This window comes from Lissotriton vulgaris, unplaced genomic scaffold (genome assembly GCF_964263255.1).
Source record: "Lissotriton vulgaris unplaced genomic scaffold, aLisVul1.2 SCAFFOLD_1334, whole genome shotgun sequence".
NCBI classification, from domain to species: Eukaryota; Metazoa; Chordata; class Amphibia; order Caudata; family Salamandridae; genus Lissotriton; species Lissotriton vulgaris.
The window spans coordinates 103,706-115,706 of record NW_028245346.1 but is presented as its reverse complement, the minus strand read 5'-3'; positions in this window follow the sequence as shown (position 1 = coordinate 115,706).

Genomic DNA, 12,001 nt, shown 5'->3' with positions numbered 1-12,001 from the left:
ACTATGTAACACTAGTATTGCTTTGCTAGGAAAAGAAGTTGAAAAAGTCTGTACCTGTTTTTTCGGATTTGTCGCCTCTTTACCCCTCGAATGTTCTTAGAGGTTCTGCCGCTGCCCCTGGAACCCTCCTGCCTGCCGCGTTTCACCTGAGCAGCCGTGGAGCTGAGGCGTGGCCGCAGAGCGGCGGCTCGCGGTCTCCTCCGGGGCAACGCTGGCGGGGACAGAACAAGCAGAATTGCAGCTACTCTACAGTGCGTCCCGCAGTCAACCCCTGCTTTGTAGCGGTCGGCTTTGCTGCTGAGGTAACCCCGCCGGACAGTAAGAGTGGGGTGTTAACCTCATTTGAGGAAGACGAGGACTTCAAACCTAGTGTTTGTATGGGCAGAAAACAGCCTTTTAGGGGCAAAAGCAGGAGAGGAAAGGGTGCAAAGTTTTTGGAGGTTCAAACTGACTTGGTCGTGAGGGTCGAGTCTGACGGGGGACTAGGCGCAGAGGGGAGCAGTGCGAGTCGGAGTCAGGGGTCCAATAATAAAGAGGGGGGTCACCCTAAAACCTTAACCACTCCCAGAGAGGATCGAAAAAGTGCCTTACTGCAGCAACTAGCACTAGCACTAGCACAGCTCGCATTACCCCCTCATTGCGTTCTTTTTTTAAGGTATTACCCCAGGTCCTAGAGATTCATCCATCCATTGAGAACCCCGTACTCATTGACCAAAGTATGTCTGAGGTCCCTCAAACCCCCCTGGACTCCCTGAAAGATTCAACTGTGGTCCCAGTGCTGTCAGTGCAGGTTGCTAGTACTACTATCCCCGCATCTGCTGATAAAATTATTCAGTATTTGGGTGTCTTTCATAGATTCACATGCCTGAATCATTCCCCGTCGTCGAGACGGGAGCCTCTGGTATATAAAAAAGTAATGTCCTATAGACATACATAGTGGAAAATAGGCCTAAGGATCCGACCTTAGTGGCCTATCCACGTCCTTTTGTATAAAGGACCAAACTAAAGTAGGCCCAAGGGTCCCACCTTAGTGGCCTATCTATGTCCTTTTGTAACAAGCATTTACAATGCAATGGTTTTGCCTTTGTTAAAGTTAGAGCTATTGGCATTGCTCTTGACATTATTTTTATTTGTGTTTTTTTTAACATAAATAAATGGCATTGTCATTTACAATAGCAAATTCAACCACTCATCTAAACACCCAGCCACTGATCCACCCGCTCATCTATCTACGCATGCACTTGCCAATCTCTTCATTCACCCACCCAGCTGCCCACTTGTCCATTCTGGTACCCACTCATCTATCAAAGCAGGCGCCCGCCGACCTCATCATACATCCGCTCCCTCGTCCCTCCCTCCAGCTGCCCACCTACTCATCCATCCACTCATCCTTCCACCTATTCATCCATCCGCTCACACATCCATCCGCCCACTCATCAATCTGCTCATCCTTCCACCCGCTCATCCATCCTCTCACTCATCCGCCTGCTCATCCTTCCACCTACTCATACACCCACTCATCCTTCCACCTACTCATCCACCCACTCATCCTCCCACTCATCCTTCCACCTACTCATCCATCCATCCACCCACTCATCCATCCGCCCACTCATCCATCCGCCCACTCATCCATCCGCCCACTCATCCATCCGCCCACTGATCCGCCCACTCATCCATCCGCCCACTCATCAATCTGCTCATCCTTCCACCCGCTCATCCATCCTCTCACTCATCCGCCTGCTCATCCTTCCACCTACTCATACACCCACTCATCCTTCCACCTACTCATCCACCCACTCATCCTCCCACTCATCCTTCCACCTACTCATCCATCCATCCACCCACTCATCCATCCGCCCACTCATCCATCCGCCCACTCATCCATCCGCCCACTCATCCATCCGCCCACTCATCCATCCGCCCACTCATCCATCCGCCCACTCATCCATCCGCCCACTCATCCATCCGCCCACTCATCCATCCGCCCACTCATCCTTCCACCCACTCATCCTTCCACCCACTCATCCTTCCACCCACTCATCCTTCCACCCACTCATCCTTCCACCCACTCATCCTTCCACCCACTCATCCTTTCACCCACTCATCCTTTCACCCACTCATCCTTTCACCCACTCATCCTTTCACCCACTCATCCTTCCACCCACTCATCCTTTCACCCACTCATCCATCCGTTCATCCTTCCACCTACTCATCCTTCCACCCACTCATCCATCCGTTCATCTTTCCACCCACTTATTCATCCGCTTATCCTCCCACCCGCTTATTCATCCGCTCATCCTCCCACCCACTCACCCATCCTTCCCGCCACTCATCTATCAAATCATGCGCCGTTCATCCATCCATTCATCAGCTCACGTGTCCATCCCTCCATCCTTCCGCTGCCTGCCTGTGGGAAGAGTCCAAGCCCGCACACATGTCCCCCTCCCCGTTCCATTGAGTGGGGGATTCAAATTTTCTGACACTCTTGCCGTTATAAAACTTTTAAATAAATTATATGACAAAAAGTGAGAGGCGTCCAAGGGGTAAGGGAGAGGAATGCGATTTGGTAGGAGTACTAGGAAAGAGAACACAATATTTTGAAAATAAAAAAAACATTTTTGAAGACTTTCAAAACTGGAGTGCCTCAGCTTCTCAAAGGAAACAGCCGAATAAATACACATTTCAGACGGAATCTTGCTAGGTGATTGAGACGCGGAGAATCCGGTTGTGCCACATTCTTTGCCGCAGTCATCAAAGCTGTGCGGACCCGTTCAAACCGCAGCCGTGAACGCACCGCCGGGCTCATGCGCCTGCAACGGAGGGCAATGGCGGCCTGGTTGGGATAGCAGCAAAGGAGGTAGAATAGCGCGAATACTGGAGAGTGAGACAGACGCCGCCAGGTGATAACAAGCTACAATGACTTCCGCCATATGTAACACTATCTCTAACTCTGGACTCTACCATCAATCTCCCCAGGGGGCGACGTGGATAGTATTTCCCACAAGAACGGATAGACCACCTTCCCCTTCCCCGTAGGGAAACAACGGGCTATGCCCCGCAAGGACACGAAACAAACCCAATACCGAGCCAGGGGCCAAACGTCCCATCCACCATTACGGTCAAACGGGTTTTCACCCCTTCACCTCTGCTCTTGGATCCGATCTGATCATTTTTTCACACGCCCCATGGGTTGGCATAGACCTACCGGCACCCAAGTGCAAACCGGAGTCCCACAATGTTCGAGCGGCACACCTAGGTGGCAGACGCTCTGCAGGCAAACACAGGCCACACCTCTCGCAGGTGCTTGAACCACACAGGCAGACATGGTTTACACTGGCGCCAAGGGACGCACTTCGGGCACATAAAAGTCCCGTCTATACCAGGGGAAAGGGGGTTTTGCTTACTCCAGGAGCAAACGTGGATTGCAGCTGAGACGTAAGGAGGGCTTATCTGCGCCCAGCACAGGCATTCCAAGCACATTAAACAGGTCCACCAATAACAGGCATTCAAGGTGCAAGCTACCCCCACCAGCTGCCAGGCTCAGCCATAACACAAGGCAACGCTCATATTCTCAACCAGCCAACAACAGACAGAGCCCGGGCTGGCACTGCCGCCCACGAGGCCAGCAGATAAAATAAACACTACAAGCAACAAGACCAAGACTGGCACTGCCCCAGCAGAGGGCAGCTACCAAGAGTTTGACAGTGTGACTCATGGGGCACAGAGTGGTCGCTTCCCCGAAGGTGAGTAGTGAAGTTTCGGGGTTAAAATGTAAATGTAAATCCGTCTTTGTAAAGCGCGAACTACTCCCCGTAACGGGTCTCAAGGCACTGCGGAACGTCGTGGAAATTAAGTGAGCTATTGCCCAGTCACATGTTGCTGAGCTGCCGCCGGAGGGTCCCGGATCGAACCGGGACCCTGTGCTACCGTAGCCGCTGCACCACACCTCTCGACACAGTGTCGACAGTGGGACTGCCTTCCTAAAATGTGACTTCTCCGAAGTCCAAGAGAGGAAATCGCATCAATACACTGCTAAGAGACATGGGCGCCACGACCGAATTACACATGAAATATCACCTACCCATGAAACGGATGGTCACAGCCTGCACACTGCCTTCTCTTGACACCACGCGGCCTGGCTATATACAGCTCTCAACTCATCGGAAACACACACACAAGCAGTGCACCTGCACAACAGTGACTGCACCATACCATTGTCCTGTACCTCACTGTACAACTGGCTGTAGAAATCTCATACGTGCGCTTTCGGGTCCTCACTTCTGAAGGGCTGCACATTTATACATGTATCACGTCTATACTTTGTGTAAAGCGCTTTAACACCATCTTGGATCATGCCAGCGCTATAAAGGTAAATAAATGAATAGGTGGAAACTGATGAGAACCACGAGCACCAGGGCTATCCCAGCCCGTACGATCCAGGACCCAATGAACACCCCCCTGGAAACCCGCCTGTATTTCCGGGGGTACGAATTTAGGGGCGTCAGTGGGAGCCGTCAGCAACCCACAATAAATGCAGAACACAACAGCTCTCCCTCCCAGACCCCAGCCCCTAGAAAGTTTCCCAGTGCATTCCACAACTCAGCACAGCATTTTCCACAAATTCCAGCCGCATTTTAATGTTTAAATTATTAAATGCATTAATGTATTTACATTATTCAAGACTTATGTGCATTCTTGTCCGATAATTTATGGCGCACGGTCGGGATGTCCGGGACCGTTAATGTCTACAGACCATCCTGCTGCAACCTTCAGCAACACTGCCCCGCTCTGCCTGCTCTGTGCTCACCGCGCTCTCCGGTCCGCCCCCCCCCCGCCGCCGGGGGGCTCCTTGCGACGGCGGCAATCTGTTGACTTCTCCGGTCTCCCTCTTCAGCATGGGAGACCGGCAACGTCCTCCGCTTCTTCCGGGGCTCCCTCCAGGCAGGCCACGGGAGCCCCGCGTGGGCCGCCATACTTCTTCTGGGCCGCCGTCTTCCTTCTACCCCCGGGCGGCGGGGGGGCGGGCACTTCCGGCCGGCCGCGCTAGGATTGGCCGGCCTGCTGAAGAAACCCCCGGGCGGGGATCGAGCAGTAAGGGAGGAAGGGAGGGAGGGAGGGGGAGAAAGGGAGGGAGGGGGAAGGTCACTCACCTCCAGACCTGGGCATAATAAGGAGACCCGTCCCGAGCAGCAAGGGAGGTGCCGGCAATGCCGGGCCAGATTCGGGGGCGTTCCCGGCTTTCGGCTGACGTCGCGTGACGTCGGCAAAAGCCAAAGAATCTCGGGAACGCCCCCGAATCTGGTCCGGCATTGACGGACAGGCCCCTCGTCCAATGGCTAGGCTCCATTTATGGAGCCAGCCAATAAATGACGAGGGCCGACCCAAACCCACACTACAGTTCTCATTAGGTTTTCGCCTGCGCGAAAAAGATGCGCAGAGCGCATCTTTTCGCCAGGCAAAACCTAAAAAGGACCAAGTAAAGAAGACCAAACAATCATCTACCACCTCCTTCTAGAACCTTCCTGTCAGGAGCCTAGGTCTCTCAGATTTTCTACCGCACGTCATGCTAGGGAGTCTCCACCTGAGTTCTCCTCGGGATTTCTACTTATTACTTTAAAAAACAAATTTACAAAATGTATTACATTATGGCTGATGCCCAGAAAAAGGGTCTCTTCAGAGCCTGTTCCTCGTGTGGAAAGAAAAGGCTCCATGTAGAGGACAAACATGAAACCTGCTTGTATTGCCTCTACCCTCACCATCTAGTCAAGGACTGCAAAATATGTATGACCTTCTCAAGCAAGAACCTCAAAGACAGCGAAGGACGCCTGCTACTCTGGCTGAACAGACTGAAGGACAGAACAGATGACTTGGTGTCAGAAGACGGTGAGAGTGTGTCTGGTACCTCACAATTTTCCTTGAAGAGGCCAAGGGTTACTTCCCCTAGCCCCTCAGACACCCCTCCTAAGAAGACTCTCAAGAAGTCCTCAGAGGGCAAAACCTCAGTGTCTGGCAAGGATCTTCCTGTCGTCAGGAAGCAACCTCTGATTTTGACGACGACAGCGTCGAGTATCTCCTCAGCGCAAAAAACTGCGTCAACGTCGACGACGACAGTGTCGACGACGACAGCATCGTCGACCTCTACCTCGACGACGAGGACGACGCCTTCATCGACGGCGAAGTATGCCAGTGTCGTCGACCATTCCATTTACTCCATCGATGACGAAGAGCTTATCGTCGACGTCGAACCCAAAGTCAACGTCGATGGTCCCGTCGAAGAAGATCATCCCGTCGACGAAGGACACGTCGACGACAAAAATGTCGACGACGGGGAAAGTACCGTCGACGAAGGACACGTCGACGAGAACACAGTCGACGGGGACACCGTCAACGACGAGGAAAGTACCGTTGACGAAGGTGATATTGATGACGACACCGTCGATGAAGTCGTCGACGATCCCTGGAAATGCGTTGTCGTCATCGGCGCCGCATCTGACAACCCCAACAGGAAAATGGAAAGAGTCTGCGCTACTTTCTCACACCATGGATACCCTGCCGCCACAGACATCCCATGTCGCCATTAAGATCACGAGGAAACCAATTACGCCAGACCTGACGTCACCCAGTAAGGTGCAAGAGCTGCCTCCAACCTGTCTATTACAAGGCGAGGAGTCGGAGGAAGAGCTGTACACACAAGCCACAAGCCCATCAGACCTTGTGGTTAAGTGCCAAAGCACTGATGAGGAATTAGAAGAGGTGGAACATGTAGAACATTCAGTCCACACTCGTGTCCACACACAGGTTACACGGATGGTGTGCCTACCAGCGGCCATTGTATCAGTCCTACAATTTTTAATCCAAGATTATAAGCAGCGGTTCCCGGAGCAGCCCTCTACGCCTGTGCCTGCTACTGTACAAGCAACCACTCCTTTGGCCCGACACAAGCCGCCACCACTGGCACTCAGTAGAGAACAAGAGCCAGTGCAGGAAATGTATTCATCTGCTGACGAAGAAGGGGACCAAGAAGAGGGCGAGGTCCGTTGAGATGAGTCTGACCCAGATGTAGATCAAGACTATATTGCTCCTTCTCCGGCCTCCCCGGAACCACAGTCCTCGGAATCACCACCCGCAAACATTGGTGGATTCCATAACCTTGTAGAGCGTGCAGCCAAGCGATTCCATATGGCTAGGGAAACTCAGGAAACTGAGTGCTTCCTGTACGACTTCAAGGAACTAGCCAAAAAGACAACCAAGTCAATTCCCATCATTGACTTTATATGGAAGCAAGGAAAATTACTGATGCAAACACCAGCCTCAATTCCAGTAGTGGTACCCAGGCTTAAAAAGAAATACAAGGCAACCTCATCAGCGCCAGCATGCCTCACAGGTCACCCCAAGGCAGATTCTGCAGTAACCCAGGCGGCGCAGAAAAATTCACGTAACCCAGCATCGCCTTTGTCAACACCACCTGACAAGGAAGGCAGAAAACTGGATACTATTGGCAAGTGTTTTTCCACCACGTCGGCCATGACAGTAAAGGTGGCAAATTCCATCGCACTCCTGGGCCGCTACAACCGGCAACTTTGGGCAGATATTGCACCTTACCTTTCTCTCCCGCCAGAGGATGTAAAAGAGGAAGCTCAATCACTCCTCTTGGAAGGCCAGACGTCTGCTTCTGAACTCATTGACTGCGCAATGGATGTCGCCTTGACCGGGTTCAGGCAATTGGCAGGTGCTGCTGTACTCGGAAGACAAGGCTGGCTCAAGGCCACCTCTTTTCGCCAGGAGGTGCAGACGAAAATTATTGATATGCCTTATGACGGCCAGCATCTCTTCGGGGAGAAGATTGATGAGGCCTTAAATACTATCAAAAAAGACACGGACACTGCCAAAGCCCTTGGGACACTGCAATTCCGAAACTAGTCCTTTCGTGGGAACAAAAACAGAGGACAATCCTCTTATAGAGGCACATATCAGAACAGGTCCTCTTCTTCATACAGCCAGAACAGAACGCAATACCAACCGCGACAACAACAGCAAGGGCGTCAGACTTCCTACGGCAAGTCTAACTATAGAGGGAAGAACCAGAAAAAACCCGCTGGCGGCCGTCAATGACTTGTGTCAATGGCCCATCCATCCACCATCGAGCTTCTTCAAAATTGGAGGAAAACTCACACACTTCCTCGCAAATTGGAGATTGAGAACAACAGATCGGTGGGTGCTCCACCTCATTCAGTTCGGACATTCTCTGGAATTTGTCACAATTCCCCCGACGACACCTCGCAAACGGTCCCACAGGCACCTACGATTAGTTCTTCAGGAAATCGCTTCCATGATGCAGAAGGGAGCGATAGAGAAAGTTCCACCTGCCCACAAAGGGGAAAGGTTTTTACTCCCACTTCTTCCTGATCCACAAAAAAGGGAAAAAGTGGAGACCAATTCTGGATCTCAGGGCACTAAAGAAACAAATGTTCCGTATGGTGACACTCCAGGACATCCTGGGACTATTGGAGGAAGGGGACTACATGACGTCCTTAGACCTGCAGGACACCTACTACCATATTCCTATCCTCAAAGGCCACAGGAAGTACCTCAGATTAGCTGTAGCGGGGCAACATTACCAATTTTGTGTCCTCCCGTTTGGCCTCAAATCTGCACCACGGATATTTACCAAATGCCTCTCCCCTGTGGCAGCCTTCCTTTGCCAACAAGGACACCAGGTCTTCCCATACCTGGACGACTGGCTGGTAAAGGCACCATCTGCGAAAGGCGCAGCCAAATCCTCCAGCGCCTGTCTGAACATTTTCCAACGTCTAGGTTTGACTCTCAACCACGAGAAGTCTACACTATAGCCCAACAAGGTCATTACCTTTCTTGGGGCGACTCTGGACACGAAACGTATCAAAGCTTTCCTTTCTCAGGAAAGGAAAGTCAAATTCATCTCCCTGGCCACGTCAGTGGCATCAAGGATAACTTTACCGGTCCTCACCTTCAAGTCTCTCCTAGGCATGATGTCTTCATGTATCATGCTCATACCCCATTGCCGCCTCAAGATGCGCCCACTCCAAGAGGAGTTAACAAACCAATGGACTCAAAGCACAGGATCATTCGAGGACCGCATAAGAGTCACTCGACACATGGTCAACCACTTACAGTGGTGGAGATCACTCAAACACCTGTCAAAGGGATTGCCGTTCCTGCTTCCCGCAGAGCCACATGCGATAACAACGAACGCATCCCTAGAAGGCTGGGGAACGGTCCTCCAAGAACTCCAGGTCAATGGCAAGTGGACAGAACAAGAAACCCGGCTCCACATCAACCTATTGGAGTTAAGAGCAGTCTTCCTGGTTCTACAAGCCTTCCTGCCACGCATTCAAAACTCCCCAGTGCACGTCAGAACAGACAACACCACGACAATGCACTACCTGAACAAGCAGGGGGGGACGCGATCGCTATCACTATCTCGCGAATCGCAAAGGGTCTGGAACTTTCTGGTGGAACATGGGATAACGCTGAAAGCAGAGTACGTCCCGGGCAAGGACAACGTCTTGGCGGACGCTCTGAGCAGACAGGGAACTCCATCTCACGAATGGGAAATAGACCTGGAAGTGCTGGAATACCTTTTCGCGGAATGGGGAACTCCACAAATAGACCTCTTTGCCACGAAAGAGAACGCCAAATGCCCAAGCTTTGCAAGCAGGCATCACCAACCGGGAACCCTTGGAAATGCTTTTTTCATCGCATGGTACAACATCTTTGCATACGCCTTTCCGCCATTCCCACTGATACCCAGGATTCTCAGGAAGATGAAGTCGGAGCCCTGGACTCTGATCCTGATCGCTCCATTCTGGCCGAGGCAGCACTGGTTCACGGACCTTCACCGCCTCTCGGCCCAGCCACCTATTCGACTGCGTCAACAGCCATCTCTGCTCACAATGTCTCAAGGACAGGTACTTCACCCGAATCTGAGCTCTCTAAAGTTGTCAGCGTGGCTCCTGAACACCGGGAATTCAGCTACCTAAACATCCTGCAGGAGTGCAGAGACATCCTTGCAAAGGCTAGAGCGGACAGCACTAATAAAACCTACACAGTAAAATGGAAGCGCTTTTTCTCTTGGTGTGTGGCCGAAGGCCTACCCCCTTTCCACATCACTCCTCAGCAGCTGCTACCATACTTGCTACATCTGGCACAATCGGGCCTTGCGCACGCATCCATTAAAGTGCACCTGGCGGCGATCTCAATATTCACAAGGACTTCTAAGGGTCCATCCCTGTGGGCAAACAGACTTATAAAGCAGTTTCTTAAAGGCCTATACGGGTCCTTCCCACGACCAAGACTGATCCCTCCGTCGTGGCACCTCAACGTGGTCCTTCACCAATTAATGAAGCACCCCTTTGAACCCATCCATAGGGCGGACATCAAATTTATCTCATGGAAAACGGCCCTCCTCCTAGCCTTGACTTCGGCTAGAAGGGTCAGCGAGTTGCAGGCTCTCTCAATCCAAGACGCTTTCATTCAGTTCAGGGAGGACAGAGTGCTCTTACGAACTAATCCTCGGTTCATTCCGAAAATCCCTTCGGACTTCCACCTCAACGAACCAGTGGTCCTCAGGTCATTTTTTCCAAATCCTACCACGGTAGCTGAGAAAACTCTTCATTCATTGGATCTGAAGAGGTGTCTTAAATTCTACATTGACAAGACAAAACACTTCCGAAAATCATCTCAACTCTTTGTTGCCTTTAGTAGATCACGGAAAGGCATGCCCCTGTCAAAACAAAGCATTTCAAGGTAGATTTCCTCGGCGATCACCTTTTGCCATGACAAGGCCTGACAACCTTTGGACTCAAGAGTCAAAGTCCATTCGACAAGAGCCATGTCCACGTCTGCGGCACTGTTTGCTGGAGTGCCGGTATTGGACATCTGCAGAGCGGCGACCTGGAAGTCACTGCATACCTTCACCAGGCACTACTGCCTGGATACTGAGCTGATGAAGGATGCAGCAGTGGGCCAAGCAGTGCTGCGCCATCTATTCCAGTGAGGTGAGCCTTCTGACATCCCTCCATCCTTTACTGGTATGCACATTCTTTTACTAATATTTATATGACGATGCATTTTGGTGGTTTTACAGTCACGTGATATGTATTATCTACAGACTTGTATTTGATGTTCCATCAAAAATTTGCATAATATAATGCTTGCTACTCTGATTCAGGCATGTGAATCTATGAAAGACACCCAAATACTGGATAAGAAATGCGTTACTTACCTGTAACTGCAGTTATCTAGAATTGGTGTCTTTCATAGAGTCACATGCACCCTCCCGCCTCCCCTGGAAGGACTCACCTATCTCTCTAACAAGTTTACGCCTACCTAGCTTGGTGCGTACGAAAATCTGAGAGACCTAGGCTCCTGACAGTAAGGTTCTAGAAGGCGGTGGTAGCTGATTGGTTGGTCTTCTTTACCTGGTCCTTTTTACAAAAGGACATAGATAGGCCACTAAGGTGGGACCCTTGGGCCTACTTTAGTTTGGTCCTTTATACAAAAGGACGTGGATAGGCCACTAAGGTCGGATCCTTAGGCCTATTTTCCACTATGTATGTCTATAGGACATTACTTTTTTATATACCAGAGGCTCCCGTCTCGACGACGGGGAATGATTCAGGCATGTGAATCTATGAAAGACACCCAAATACTGAATAATTTTATCAGCAGATGCGGGGATAGTAGTACTAGCAACCTGCACTGACAGCACTGGGACCACAGTTGAATCTTTCAGGGAGTCCAGGGGGGTTTGAGGGACCTCAGACATACTTTGGTCAATGAGTACGGGGTTCTCAATGGATGGATGAATCTCTAGGACCTGGGGTAATACCTTAAAAAAAGAACACAATGAGGGGGTAATGCGAGCTGTGCTAGTGCTAGTTGCTGCAGTAAGGCACTTTTTCGATCCTCTCTGGGAGTGGTTAAGGTTTTAGGGTGACCCCCCCCCCCCCACCCCCCTCTT